At 49.6% G+C, this 15,125-nt stretch overlaps 1 pseudogene; it reads left to right on the top strand.

Moving 5' to 3' along the window:
* Nucleotides 1–6,962: 6,962 nt before the first annotated feature.
* On the top strand, nucleotides 6,963–7,554 carry LOC123405388 (annotated as a pseudogene).
* The last annotated feature ends 7,571 nt before the right edge of the window (nucleotides 7,555–15,125 follow it).

Below are 15,125 nucleotides of genomic sequence, written 5' to 3'. Positions count from 1 at the left end.
GAACAGGAAACTTGATGGGATCCAAGTATGGCTCCACCTCGAATGTCTCTTTTTCGAAATCAGGACAAAACTGTGTAGCAGAAGACCAACGAAATATCAACTGCATGTGAGTCGACGAAAAATGCTAAGATTCACTCGGCAAAGGGAACATACCAATGAGAGAATCAATCATCTTTGCCAGGAAGTCTTTTACAAAACTTTCTAAGGCATTTCCTCTTTTTGAAATGGAGTGGAGTTTCTTCGGCCATTCGTCTCTTTCGTTCTTCATCTGTTCATTGTCTGCCTTCAACTTCTCAAAGTCTGCAAGCTTCAATTCATGAGCTTCAGACTTCTTCTTCAGATCGGCAAGGGCCACATCCTTGTCTTCCAGCAACTTTTTCATCGCATCACACTCCAGCTTCAGTTTGTTCTTCTCTTATTCCACCTGGGTGTAGTGCGACCCAATCTCCCATGCCTTCTACAAAATACATCCGAGTGGAAAAATCACTTTCATTCAGAACAAGTATTTTTCTACTTCCGAGTGGATAAATACAAGTCATTTGACAGATGTGCAAGCATTCAAATCCAGACTCCTGATAATGCAAGCATTCAACAGTAGTCTCGGGGACTACACCCAGTGGGTTCACTCGACGTGACCCCACTGGTTTATCACTCGACAAGTCTGCCCTGCCGAGTCAAATATACTATACACTCAAGTACTTCAGACTATTATCACTCACTTCCGACTACTAATAGTCTTGGGGACTACACCCAGTGAGTGCACTTACTGTGCCCCCACTGGATTCAGAACTCAACTAGATCAGCTCTGGTTGATTTTGATCAGCAAAAAGAAAAAGTCTCTACTGATTAAGACCACTGCCAGTGCAAGCACTCGACAACGGTCTCGGGGATTACACCAAGTGAGTTCACTCAGAGTGACCCCACTAGAACGAAAATGAAACAAAGACAATTCTACAAAAAAAGAAAGATCGAGTGGGTGTGAGTCGGAACATAATTCGAACTTACGGTCGAACTTACTCGGACGTTTTCTTGAAGCACCACACTGTTGTTGTAAACCAAGACGATGGCGTCATAGGATCCTTCTGCTTGTTGCGTCATCAGTCCTGCCTGGATCATAGCCTCCTTGGCAGCACCAGTCTGATCTTCAGGGACACAACACGTGGCGTACATGGTCATGGGAGACATAAATCCTGAGGCCACATCAAAAACAACCGGAGCGCTCGACTGCAATCCAGTCGAAGTTGTGGTGACAACGACTAAACTAACAGGCGGAGCACTCACTACAGCCATTGCCGCCACATGCATCTTGGACACAACGGGTTCCACCGCAGCAGCTGGTTGCCTTTAATCGTCGTCGTCCAGCTGGATGACCTCTCTCACAGCAGGCACGGCTGGCAGACAGAAACATCAGAAGTTACAGTCAGGAAAACATACACGCAGAAGAATGACACGGAATGGGAAATCAGTTATTCCTAGTTGTGAGGTGGCTGCGTTTGGGTGTCAACCTCCATGAGATCTTCATCTCCTCGTGGCGGCGATGTGACAGAAGTAGCAGCTCTGTCAAGACAATATTAGTCGGTCGTCAGCAACCGAAATGTTCACTCGAATAAGAGTACAAGATAAAGCACTTATACGGAGGCGACTGGAACGACGATCCTCATCCTAGGCAGAGCCTTCCAAGGCTTGGGTCCGCTGGGCTTAGGCACCTTTGCAGGTTGTTCCACTGGTTCTCCAGACGATCCCTTGATGCGCTTGGCAATCCTGCCACTCGGTGCCAAAGGTTTACTTGGAGTACCAGCGGTGTCATGACGCTGCTTGGTCCGAGGCTCAGGGCGAGAAGGAAGATGCCTCTTCGTTGTCGTCGACATAGTCCTCGCTCTCCGCACTGTCCTCCATGCTCCCCTTGTCAAGATCGAGTTGTTGCAATTCGGGACCGGAGAATGCAAGTTTGTCCACTCCTACAATATACAACCCACAAACTCAGTCGACAAGGAAATTACAAGCACTCGGTTCGAACGCCACAATGTTCAACAGACCAGAACTAACCTTGTTTGTCGGTGGATTGTCAGCTGAGAAGGGCCGAACAATTTTCTGCCCCATCGGATTATCGCAAGGACCAGTTATTTCGCGGATCCACTTTGCTACTATGTCTTCACTCAGTTACTCGGGATGAGACCGAGTCGAGTCTTCAGAACCGGTGTAATGCCACATGGTGTGGTCCCGAGCCTGGAGAGGGTTGATGTGTCTGCCGAGAAAGGTCTCTAATAGATCCATTCCTGTCACTCTGTTGCAGACTAGACCAATCAGCGCTTTGACCAAGAGATCAACCGGAGTTTTCTCCTCCTTCGTCAACGCTAACGTCATCGGAGCACTCAGTCGCTCTAGAGTAAAGGGAGGGAGTCCACTCGACATGTTTGGGCGAGCTATATCATTACAGTAGAACCAACTAGCTTGCCAGTTACGAACTGATTCAGGAAAGGTCATGGCAGGATAGCTACTTTTGGCTCTCTTCTGAAGCCCTAAACCTCCACACAACTGGATGACATTAGTCTTGTCGTCAGTCAGATTAACTTTTTTCAACGACAGGGATCGCACGGTGAAGATAGATTTGAAGAGTCCCCAGTGAGGAGGACACCCCAAGAAACACTCGCACAAGGTGATGAAGCAAGAAAGATGCGCAATGGCGTTCGGAGGAAAATGATGCAATTGCGCCCCAAAGAAGTTCAAGAATCCCCGAATAAAAGGATGGGGCGGCAGAGAGAAACCTCTTTTGACGTGAGTCAGGAGGAGAACCCGTTCTCCCTCCCGCGGCTCGGGCTCGATCTCGTCTCTAGGGAGCCTCCAGGACTTGTCTGCCAACATGCCATGCTCGACGAGGTCGAGGAGATCCTCCTCCCGCATAGTGGATCAGAGGAAATCCTCGTGGATCCAGCCCGACGACAGGGTTTGCTTCTTCGACTTGACGACGCCCTTCTTCTTCGCCTTCTCCAACTTGCCGGTTTGTCCCTTCGTCATGGTGGACGCGATGAGATTGATTGTTTCGGTCTGTGTTGGTGGCTAAAAATAAGGAAGGACATGCGAGAGGAAGAAGATGATGTTGTTCCAAACCCTAGCGCTCGATGCTTTTATAACCAGCCGACTGGGCCGTTGGCAAGCGGGCCCTTGACTTATCCTTTTGAAGGACACCACGAGATACGTGGCAGAGATAGAGGCACAGGAATCGAGGCGACATGACCCACTTGATGTCGATGACGTCATCACCGCGTAACGCGCGACAACCAAAATTTTCGAATCCGAGAAAATCCGGAACAGACAGGGTTATTGATCACATCAAAAGATCTTGTCAGACACGCCATTTCGTTTGCTCACTCGGATCTTCAAACCCACTCAGAGATTTTGTACCAAGCAAAATCGATCAATGTGAATGATAAAGATTGCAGTCGACATCCAATTCGGTGAAATTTGAAGAACATTCAAATTCAGTCTGCTATACCAATATTTGAAGTTACACCTTCACCACTCCAACCTCGATCCATTCGGGGGCTAATGATGGGGTTATATCCCTAGGGTAGGGTCATAGGCTTGACCTATAAGTCCTACCCAAGGACACCTCATTATTAGCTTAAGGATCACAAGATACTTACCGACTGGATAAAGACTACCTCTGGTCCACTCGGTAAAGAACCACTCGGAAGATTACCTGATACTCGACGACTGAATTCCACTCGGTGAAGACCAGAAGCCAGTCGACATAGAAGACCATAAGCCATTCCAGCGAGGCTAACAGTCAGACGTTAGACTACTGTAGTTAGTGTCATTTATGGCATACGTTACCTGTAACGTATGCATTCAATCTCACTTATTGCACCCTTGAAGCCTGGACACTTATGAGGGGCAACACACTCTATATAAGCCACCCCTCCCCTCTGGCACAAGGGTTCGCATTCTGTAATATTCATATTCCACTCGACACTAAAGCTCGAGAGCACTGAGATGTAGGGCTGTTACCTCCACCGCAGAGGGGCCCGAACTCATACAACCTTGCCGTAGCTAGGACTCTGCCCTCTACTTTCATACCCTACACATCTACTGTCAGGCTTATATCCACAATAGCCGGCTTAGCGAGTCACGACGGGTAGGACGAGCTCTCAAGGATCTAGTGGTACCCAAAAAGGTTAAGCCGGCTTAGTGAGTCACGGCGGCCGAGTCAGTGAGTCACGGTAGGGTAGGACGAGCTTGCAAGGCTCTAGTGCTACCCTAAAGAGGCTTTTGCAACAACCTTAGTTGTTTAGACCGGCTGATCAGGCGCGAGTCAAGCTTCGGTGAAGCAGGTTCAGTGAAGCCCTGGTTTGTCTATTTTTCATATGCCGGCTCCCGGAAGCACCCTTCATGTTTTAACCAAGGCGAGTTTAGGGTCCAAACTAGATTAACTCGCCAAGAGTACAGGGGACCATAGGGCGAGTCGCCAAACACACAATCCAGTATAAGCATTGTAATGTGTTAATTTTTCGCTAGCCAATATGGTATTCAGGCTGAACTCAGTGAGTAGAAGCCCCCAAGTGACCTATGATTAGGGAAAAGTCAGACAAAGGATTGCATAAGCTTATGCTCTTACTGCAAAACGACTTGGGAACTAGTAGCCCCCAAGTAAGCTGGCTTAATTCTCAAAATCATATAAGGCGCCCATGTTTGAACCGTGCAACGTGACAACTTTGGTCCTCTTTGGCTTACCAGTATCCAGTTTTGAAATAAGTGCAGCATGGCGACTTATGCTCTTTGATACTGATAGCGTCCATGCTTGGACGACTTATGAAACAATAAAGACTCATGCTTTCAAGAAGCTGAAATGACAGAGACCCCGAATTTCGTGGGCGCCAACTTTATTGCTATAACGACCCGGGGTTCTTGAATTATTCATCCTAGTTGAGTCTGCCGAGCCATGTCCATGTAGCCCCCGAGTCTTAAGTCGACTCAAAGAGGCAGCTTGAGAATCTCCATACTTGATTGGGACATAAGCCGACATAGGGTTGATGGTGAATAATGGACTTTTGACCCGTGCTTAATTCTCAGGTAGTGTGGCTCTCGTGGTTCCTTCAGGGCCACTTTCCTTTTCTTTCGCTGCTTGCTTTGAATTGTCGTCTCGACGATGGCCATCTCAAATTGTAGTTTCACCAGGGATGTTTCCATCATGACAAACTCTCATGTTTCTTTTGATATGCTGATGGAAAATAGACCATGGGGATGGAGGCTTGCACGCGTCTGTTAGGCGGCTCGTACATGAAAGCACTGCACCGGTGTGTTGGTATAAACCGGGCCATGGGGTCGGCGACTTGCGTTCGTCTGTTGGGCGGCTCGTATAGACAATTACTGCACCGGCATATTGAGTTTAATGTGAGAGCTGTCTTGCGATTTGGCCCTTACTCAGGAATTGGCCGCGGCATTGTAAGCCGGCTTGGTCGCGCGATCGTGAGAGTTGGCTGCGTCATTGCACGCCATCTTGGTTTTTGCGGACATGAGAGTTGGCTGCGGTGTTGTAAGCCGGCGTAGTCCAATATGGACGAACGCCGGTCCAAACTGATGTTGGCACGTCTTCATCTTAGCGGTATCATGACTCTTTAATAATGAATAATTGCCTTGCGTAAAAATACCAAAGACCAAAGTAATGCTCTCAAAGAAATTATCATGTGATAATAAAATAAGTGGAACACACAACACCTGATATTTTTACGCGGATACGTTTGTAGTCTCATGATGCAGATGTACATCCTCGATCCGTATATATCGTGCTACTGGTATCATGAGCTTGGTTGGCTTGGACGTGGTTTGCCGTGTCGAAGGCGTGCCGGCGATGTCGGCGTTCGTTGGTGGTTGTGCGAAGCTCCGGGCCGTGTGTCGGTCTATGGAGGTGTGCGGCGCGGCGGCTGTCATGTCTGATGTGGAGTCCATCGACGTCAAGCGACGCAACAACGGCGGTTCGGGCGCGGCAAGCAGACAACATGTGGCAGCGGGCACGGAGGCGCTGGACGGAGACAGGCATGACGACGACATACATGAGTTGGGGCTCCTGTCGGCAGATCGTGCAGCGAGATCATGGCTTAGGGGGAGATTGTTAGGCATAAGCAACGTGTGTGCGTGCGTCGAGCTAGACGCCGGTATGTAGCTGCGTTGAGTGTGTCCATGCATGCATTAGTTTGTTAGCTAGCTATACGCATGGGAGAGTGGGCTCGGTCATTAGAGGATAAGCATCACGATGTAGTAGTGGCCGGGAGTTCAGGCTAGTTAGTGCGTGCGTGGAGTTGTGGCCGAGTCGTGCGTCTTTGCGCATGGGTATAAATACCTCCCATGTGTATTGGTTGGCTGAGCCGGTGTGTGTAGCCGTGCTCCGGTGTGTTGCCGAGCAACGGGGTGTGCCGAGCCAAGTGTGAGGGGCCTAGAAGATGTAGCCTCCGTTGGTACCGTGATGTGTGTCCGGTCGACGTGAGAGTTCTTCCGGGTTGTGCCGCGTGCGTGCATGTGTACCTCATGTATGTGTTCGAGTCGTTGTGAGAAATAAAGCCAAGATACAGGCGTTGGTGCGCCGCGGCGTTCGTCGCCGGAAAAATCATGGTGTCTCCTTCATCTACCTTCATCCGGCATTTGGATCGTCGGTGGGTTTGGCCCAACAATTGGTATCAGAGCCTTCGGTTCGGGAGCTCGCCGGCGACGATGGCAATGGTGCCACACGGTGGAGGCGCGGGCGGTTTGGTGTCGTTGCCGATGCCGATGCTTACGTCGGACAACTACACGGTGTGGGCCATCAGGGCGCAGGCAATCCTCGACGTCCACACCGTGTGGGAGGCGGTGGCGCCGGGCGATGCGGTGGTGAACGCAAGGAAGGACAAGGAGGCGTGCGCGATGCTCCTGGGAGCGTTGCCGGAGGACGTCTTGCTACAGGTGGCAACGAAGCTCACCGCCAAGGAGGTATGGGACTCCTTGAAGGTGAGGTTCGTCGGCGCCGATCGTGTCCGCGCGGCGAAGCTGCGCGGAGAGTTTGATCGCCTGAAGATGGCGGATGGCGAGGCGCTGGATCTGTATGCCGGGAGGCTAGCGGGGATGATGGCGCGGTACGCGAACCTTGGGGAGACACTGGACGACGAGGCGCTCGTGAAGAAGCTTCTGGACACCGTCTCGGATCGCCTGTTCCCCGTCGTCGCCGGCATTGAGCAGTTCTGCGACACGTCGACCATGGCGTTCGATGAGGCGCTCGGGCGGCTACGTGCATTCGAGGAGCGAGTCAAGCGTCGTGGACAGGACGGCGACGAGAGTGGCGGCGATCAGCTGCTGCTCACGGCGGCGCAGTGGGCAGCACGGGAGCGTCGACACGGCGGTGCTCGGGACGACGACGACGATGGCAAGAGCGTGGCGTTGAGCAGCTGCGGGAACCGGCGCGGTCGCTGCTACAAGTGCGGCGAGCGCGGCCACTTCAAGAGGGACTGCCCCCAGCTGCGGAGGGAGCCGGCAGCGGAGCGCGCGATGCTGGCGGACGTCGGCGTCGAGGACGGCGGCCCGCTCTAGGCTGTGGCTTAGGGGGTGAACTGTAGGGCAATAAGCCACGACGAGCGGCAACGCGGAGCGCGTGCGTGCGCGCGGTAGACGCGTCATGCTCGGCCGTGGCAGGTTTGGTCGCGCGTGTGTGTCCACGCGTTCGAGCGCGTGGGCCGTTGCGTGTAGGCGAGATACGCGGAGGAGTGACCGCGTCGGGGCGCTGGACTCGACCCGCGGTGACTGCGTGCATGCGCGTCGGGTGCGCGGGCCTGGGAGCGCGGGACGTGGGGGATACCTGTGGCGTGGTCTACAGCCGAACTGGCTAGTTAGTTAGCTTGGTCAGCGATCCGTTGTAAGCCGCGGTGTGCGCGTCGTGGAAGCGCCCGGCCAACCGGACATGCAGATCGTGCGTTCGTAGCGGGCGGGATGGGCTGCGTCGTGTGTGCACAAGCCTGGTATAAATCCCGTATGCTTGATGGTTGTAACACGAGTGTGCTAGCAGTTCGAGCTGCAGGAAATATAAGCGGCTGTTCGTGCGGCCGGTGGCGTATGTGCGCGGGGCAAAAATCTTGTTGCGCTCTCCTCGTTCTTCTTCCTTCTTTCTTCTACATCTGTGCGAGAGAGAGAGCTTAGGCGAGGACGAGGGCTAGGGTAGACACCAACAGCTACTTGCAGTACGAGGCCTCCAGGTAAACCTCTCCTCCTTTGTCTTTCTCTCATTTTTCCTTTTTATAAATGGATCAATCCACCATCACCTTACGTGAGCATGTCCTAGACGATTTTTCTCTTCCTTTGTTTGATGTAACCCGAGCAGGAAACGGATCATCCCTGATGGTCGGCTTGGCTACAACGACGGCTGGCTCGGCGAGTGGGCGAGGCGGAGCCATGGTGGTGGCGCGGCCAAGCGGGTGAGGTGGAGCTGTTGTGGGGAGAGGCCGACTCAAGGTGCGGTGCAGCGAGGCGGGGTTGCAGCCGCTATGGCAGGGATGAGCCGGTCTACTGGTGAGGCGGAACAACACGAGCATGGTAAAGACGGAGCAGGCTGGCGATGGCGGGTGCGTGGCGGAGCAAGGCGAGGTTGGCGAGGCGGTTTGCACAGGGCGAGGCGGGTTGGAGGCTTGGAGCCGTGGCGCACAACAACATGAGCACACGGAGGTAAGTGATGTGGCGGCTCGTGCGAGCGCAACAGAGGTGAGCGCGCTGCGACGCGAGGAGGCCGCCGAGGTGGACGATGGCTTAGTGAAGCCAGCAGCGGAGGCAGACAGCGGCTCGAGGGCGGGCAGTTGCGGCATTGGAGCGAGGTGGGTGGCGCGGTGCGGCGATTCGGCGCTGCATGGCGGCAGCGGAAGTGCTGCGTGTGGTGGAGACGGCCACGTCGGAAGGGCTGCTCGTGCTGGAGACGGCAGCGGGAGGCGAGTTGGAGTCGCGGGGTATGACACGACGAGCCGGCAGACTCAGGTCCAGTTGAGGCGCAGCCAAGGCACAGCTGACTCGGATATGCAAAGGCCAGGCCATCGTGTCTCGCACGCGGCGAGTTGAGCTACAACAGGGAAAACTGAGTCCAGCTCAGGATCGACGCCCGACGCTGTGGAACCAGGCGCAGTTGGCGAGGTCGAGTCCGTAGTCAATCCATATTCAGGTCGTGGACTCCTCTCTCTTCCGTAGGGTGAATCCTACTCCATGACCATCTCCAGGTCATGGAGATACATGCATGTATAGTATACACATGTGATTTAAACTCTGGCCGTGTAATCCATGAACGTAACCAACTCGGTTTGTTTATTGTGGGACTTGATCCAATGGAGTAGCAAGGCACACCACGATGCAACTTTTACAAGCAAGCGCTCCCATGTACTATCTTCGTGATCACTTTTCATGACACAATATGATTAGCTGTTGAAGGACTCTGATCGGGTTGAATCCGTTAATCAGTAGCATGGACCAGTTTGTTCATCTGACAGCTTCTGATTTCATCGGCGCAGTTTAGATCTGATGCGCGTTGTGTTGATGCTAGCACCTGTGAGACCCGGTCTGCTGCTCGTAAAAAACAGGGCCGACTGTAGATTTTTTTAATCTCCATCGAGCAACGAGATTGAAATAGAGATCGTTTGTATAGGATGGATCCTGATTCCGCCGGCTTCGACCACGTGCTCGAGCAAAGACGAAAGTTGAAGTTAGCGGATACCTTTGTAAGATCGGAGTTGAAATAGATCCCTTCGGACCGACTCATCTTCTTCTGGAAAATTGCAAGCTTCTCGATCCCTAAGAAGATCCCTTCAAGAACACAATACCACCGTGCGATCTGCCCCACGGTGGGCGCTAACTGTTGTGGTTTTTTCACGGCAGATGTCCTCGTACAAGGACTTAGGTGTGAGGCCATCGCAACCATGGGGCGGCTTGAGAGGGGTTGGTCGGAATCGAGAGACGCGAGTTTACCCAGGTTCGGCCCCTCCGATGGAGGTAAAAGCCTACGTCCTGCTTGTGTTTCATTGATGAAGATGATGACTCGATTACAAGGGTGCAGACTCGGCACCTCTAATCTCGTGGGTGTCTAATCTGTCTATCTCATGATTTGTCTTGTCTAGACCTAAGTTCTGAATCTGTCCCTCTTGGGGCGCCTTACCCCTCCTTATATAAGTGGAAGGGGTAGGTTTACATGTAGAGTCCTACTAGGAGTAGGAATAGGACTAGTCTCTCTTGAATCCTATTCCGGGTCTTGTTTCCTTTGTGAGGGAGTCTCTGCTCTTCTTGGGCCTTGTCTTGTGAGCCGGCCCTCCTGGCCTCTCTATGAGCCGCTTTATGCTAGGGTGTACGCCGGGCCTTGGGCCTTCGTCATTTATCTAAGTCGCCTGTGGGGTCAAGTATGAGGCGCCCGCCAGGTCACTGCTAAGTCACCGGTGAGTCGCCAAGTCCATGGCGGGTCATACTTCAAGCCGGGTTACCTGCGGGGTGTATCCCCGACACCGCTGGTTTGAGCCCGTTTTATTTGTTAAATCCTCCTCCTGAGGTATTAATATTTTCTCCTTTATATACACTTTGTTTCTTTGCTGGATTTATCCTTAACCTGCCTTTTGTCATACTCCTTTATTTTATAGGAGGGTACTAGCTTTTGGAACATTACACCTCAAGCCCATGCTCCTTCTATGAGCCAAGGAAATGATCCGACTCAAGGTGATCCGGCTGTTGGTTCATCTTCATAAGAATCATCAGAGGTAGGACTTGATTCACTTGGTCACTTATTTATTGAACTTGCTGATATGCCTTCTTCTCACGACGGATCCAAAGCCAACCAAGTCAGCAATGTTGAGGTAATTGAAATCTCTTCCAGTTCTTTAGAAAATTTTGTTGCGAGAAGGGCACGATAAGACGTCCGAAAGGTAAAAGTGTCAAATCAAGCTTATTTAGCTACCAATTTTCTCTTGAAGAAAGCACGACTGGTTGGTCAATCCAAACGCAAGACCCGGAGCGACGCGGACGAGTCAGATCCACGCTTGCCTCATGCACCACCAGCTCACAAACCTCGTGTTGAGGTAATAAGTTTGTGAGCTGCTTACTCACGTTGTTCTTTGTTCAATACAAACTTTGAAACTTTAACCCCTCTTAATTTTAGGAATCTTCCCCATTTTCGGGCGCCTCATCAACAACTCAACTTCTCGCTTTCAATGTTAATCGTGGGTAAGTTTCTAAGCACAACTTGATTGCTTATTTTACTCTCTTTAGTATATTTACTCGACTTATGACTTGTGTAGGGCGATGGCTACTTTATCCAATCGCGTGGCAGGGTCATGTTCTGGTACTAAGAAGCAAGATATCTTGGACCCTCACGCCGAAAAGGCAGCCGCCAAAGTAGACACTCGTGAAATATATGTCCCGTACGTCACGATTGATCCGACGACTGTTGTTGAGACGTCCCCTTCGGATGAGCCGATTTTAATGGACGAATCGTAAAAACTCATAGTTTTCCCTGCTAAACCAACGAGCCCGGCTCGAGACCCCAGCCTCGTGGCTCATGCTAAGGACCCTACTCCATCGGTTGATCCAAATGCTTTTGAAGTTGTTTTTGTCAAAGAACAGTTCTGGGCTCCCACTACTTCCACTACTCTTGCCAAGATTGTGGCAAAGGAAGAAATAGTGAATCTTGCCAAAGGGAAAGATTAGTTGGAAATCCCAAATATATCTTTGCTAAGTATTGAAGAAATCCACCAACAATATTTGACCCGGTTATTTGAGAACCGGGATATTGAAGCCGATATGATTCGTGTTTTGTTGGAGAAATATGAGGTAAAGACCCCTTGCTTACTTGTTTCCAATATTACTTTTAGGCTTTCTTTTCTATGTATCTCCTGTAGCCCCCAAAGGCCGGCTCATCTCCTTGAGGTGAGTTGGGTCTTTATGTTTGAAAAAGCTTCGACCTATAGCCCCCAAGGACAGACTCATCTCCTTGAGATGAGTTGGGTCTTTATGTTTGTAAAAGCTCCAACCTGTAGCCCCCAAGAGCTTAGATGAGTCGGGTCTTTATGGTATGTTCCTTAAACAATTGACATGCATTAGCCCCCAATTGCCAAGTATATTTCTTGCAATCTGCTCGAAACTTCCTTATGTTCTTTGTTATCTTTGCTCTGCCTTCGGCTTATCGCCACGTTTCTGTTGTGTATAATAACCCATCTTCTAGGCATGTCACAATCCCGTTTTCCTGATAAAGCTTTGTCTATTTATCTGAAATTCGTAGGGCATGCCGAATTGGCAGCTGCACGTGTGCAAGTCCAAATTAAAAAGGAAAAAGGCTTCAGATTGAGGCTGAATCAAAGGCGACTCTTCTCCAAAGTTCTGTCAATTAGGCTCAGGATCATCTTGATCAAGTCAAAAAAGATTTTGAAGCAACAAGAACTGCCATCTTAACCCGTGCTGAAAAAGCCGAAGGGAAACTTGGCCCTCTTAAAGAGAATTATTCCACCCTAGTGAAAAAAATCAATAAGATGCTGACTGCCATCTTTAATTTTGATGTTCAAATGGATGACTCAGAAATGATTCATATTTGTTCTTCCGTCCGCAGGCCGAACTAATCAATCCCTGGTACAACCACCTTTGATACAGTTGGAAGCAATTATTTCCTATGTGGAAAAGCTGTAAACCGGGTCTGTGTACTCTATCATGGTCGCGAAAAATCCAAAATATCCACCACAGACCATCAAAGATATGCTGAAAAATTTCTCCATTGTGCCGTAGTGGGTTTTTGAAACCCGGAAATCAGCAGCCCGTGGCAGGGCAAACCTGGCTCTTGCACGCGCCAAAGCGTATTTACGAGAGCTGGACTTGGCGGCTCTAAAAGACGGGTTTCCTGAATAGAACTTGGATGGCTCGGAATTCACCCGAGAAGTCTTTGCTTGTGCTATGAAGGAGACCAAGTCTCTAGCGACCATTCTTGCAGAGCAGGTTGACACATCTCATTATTACTCGGCATATACTCCTGATAATGAGCATGTTCCAATTCCTAAATACGAGCCCTCCGAGCTTGTCCCACCTCATTATATGAAAAAGACTGCTTCTGACACCGGAGTTTCTACTTCAGCTGGGACCGCTTCAAATTTTGAATCTTTGAGATCAATTCGGTGGATCCAACAAGGCGAGGAACATATTGACGATGATGATGAGTCAGAAGAATCTGGTGCTGAATCGGTCGATGGCGAAAATTGGTGGCGGGTCACAAATGAACTTGCCTAGCGGGAAAACTTTATCCTCTTATATTTTAGGATCAAAACATCTTTGGATTTTGATGACTACCGATGTGAGTCTGTAATAGGGGTAGTAAAAACTCTGAGATGCTTCTGGCCACTCCATCGAGCGTGCTTATTTTAACTAGTCACGAGAGTCTTTATGGCCATATCTTTTATGACCCGGTTGTCCATGATGATCCAGTAATACATATTCTTACTGAAAGGTTAAGATATAATGCTTTCTACCCTGATTCTTATATGCAATAGTCCTGCTCAATGGAACACGGTAAAACCGTCGATATGAGCTTGGGTTGCACAACCTACCATCTTCTCACGACATTGTTGTAGGAGAAAACAAACTTTAAACAGGTTGCAACATGCCATAATACGTTTTTATGACAACTTTTAGATGGTACTCCGTGCTAAAAGATTTCTAAAAAGTAACAGATCATGCAGAGTATTAGTCATGATTCATAGGCCGGCTCAGTGGGACGTGGTTAAAAAAATAAGAGACTCGATTTTGAGGCCCTAGCCTTGCTTCAACGAAGCGGGTATAATAACCCATGATTTATCCTAGCTTTCAATATGCCGACTCTCAGGTGACATACCCATGTTTTGACCTTGCTGACTGAGAGTCCATAATGGATTGATCAATCAAGAGTACATGGAGTCACTTCTTCGTAGTCACCAAAACGTACCGGCAGGTTTAACCATTTTGTGGCATCTTTGCCAATCAAGAGGGTAAGAAGCTAAACTCTTTGAGTTAGAAGCCCCCAAGTGACCTATGATCAAAATAGGAAGGTCTGGCATAGGATTGCAGAAGACAATACTATTACTACTAAACAACCCGGGGGCAGGTAGCCCCCATATAAGCTGGCTTAATTCTATTGACCATGATAATTTATTTGAACTCTATAGCCCCCAGCTAACATACTAGATGGTAAAAAACTCATGCTCAACTTTTGGCTAAAAACGAGCTTTATAAGATTCAAATATCATAGAAGTATGTACATAATTTGGGGATCCGTACAAAATATAATGAGCCGGTAGCTCTTAGTATGATAGGGATGAAAATTAGCCGGGTTGGATTACTCAAACCGGTGGCTTACTTCAGGGAGGCTTCAGTAGAGTTGTTTGTGAGGGACTTTATCTTTTCAGCAGCACATGCCAACTCAGCATAAGTTGCCTCTCCTTCCTCACATTCTTAGGTTATATTTCTACCCCCCTACTATTATGGTGCCTTAGGGACCCGACATCTTGAGCTTGAGGTAGATATAACAAGGACAAGCCATAAACCGAGCGTAGGTCGGCCTTCCAAAGAGAGCGTGATAAGGACTCCGTATTTTTACTACCTCAAACATTAGGGGTTCAAATCTGGAATTATTTTCATCCCCAAAAGCAACATTAAGCTTGATCCGCTCAACCGGGTATGTTGACCTCCGAGGAACGGTTCAATCAAAAACTATAGACGAAGTTTGCAAACTGTTGTCCCGCAAGTTCATTCGCCACAAAGTGTCATAGTATAAAATGTTGATGCTACTCCCTCCATCCATGAGGACCTTTGTGAGGGTGTATCCACCAAACCGAGGTGCTACTACCAAAGCTAGATCTCCTGGGTTATTGACCCGGGGAGGGTGATCCTCACGGCTCCAAATAATTGGTTGCTCGGGCCAGTTGAGATATCTTGGAACTGCCGGCTCAACCATGCTGATAGATGTCTGCTTACGCTTTCTGTCCTCTTTGCAGCCATTGGTGGTGAAAATGTGGTATTGACCATTATTTAGTTGTTTAGGATTGCTCTGAAATCCAGACTGATTGCTAATTTATCAATTTCCTTGGTCAAAATACTGCATATTACTAGTATTTCCTTGGTGTTGATAGTCTGAT

This window comes from Hordeum vulgare, chromosome 6H (assembly GCF_904849725.1).
Source record: "Hordeum vulgare subsp. vulgare chromosome 6H, MorexV3_pseudomolecules_assembly, whole genome shotgun sequence".
Lineage (NCBI taxonomy): Eukaryota > Viridiplantae > Streptophyta > Magnoliopsida > Poales > Poaceae > Hordeum > Hordeum vulgare.
Note: the sequence above shows the minus strand (reverse complement) of the source record. Positions and strands in the feature narration are given on the sequence as shown.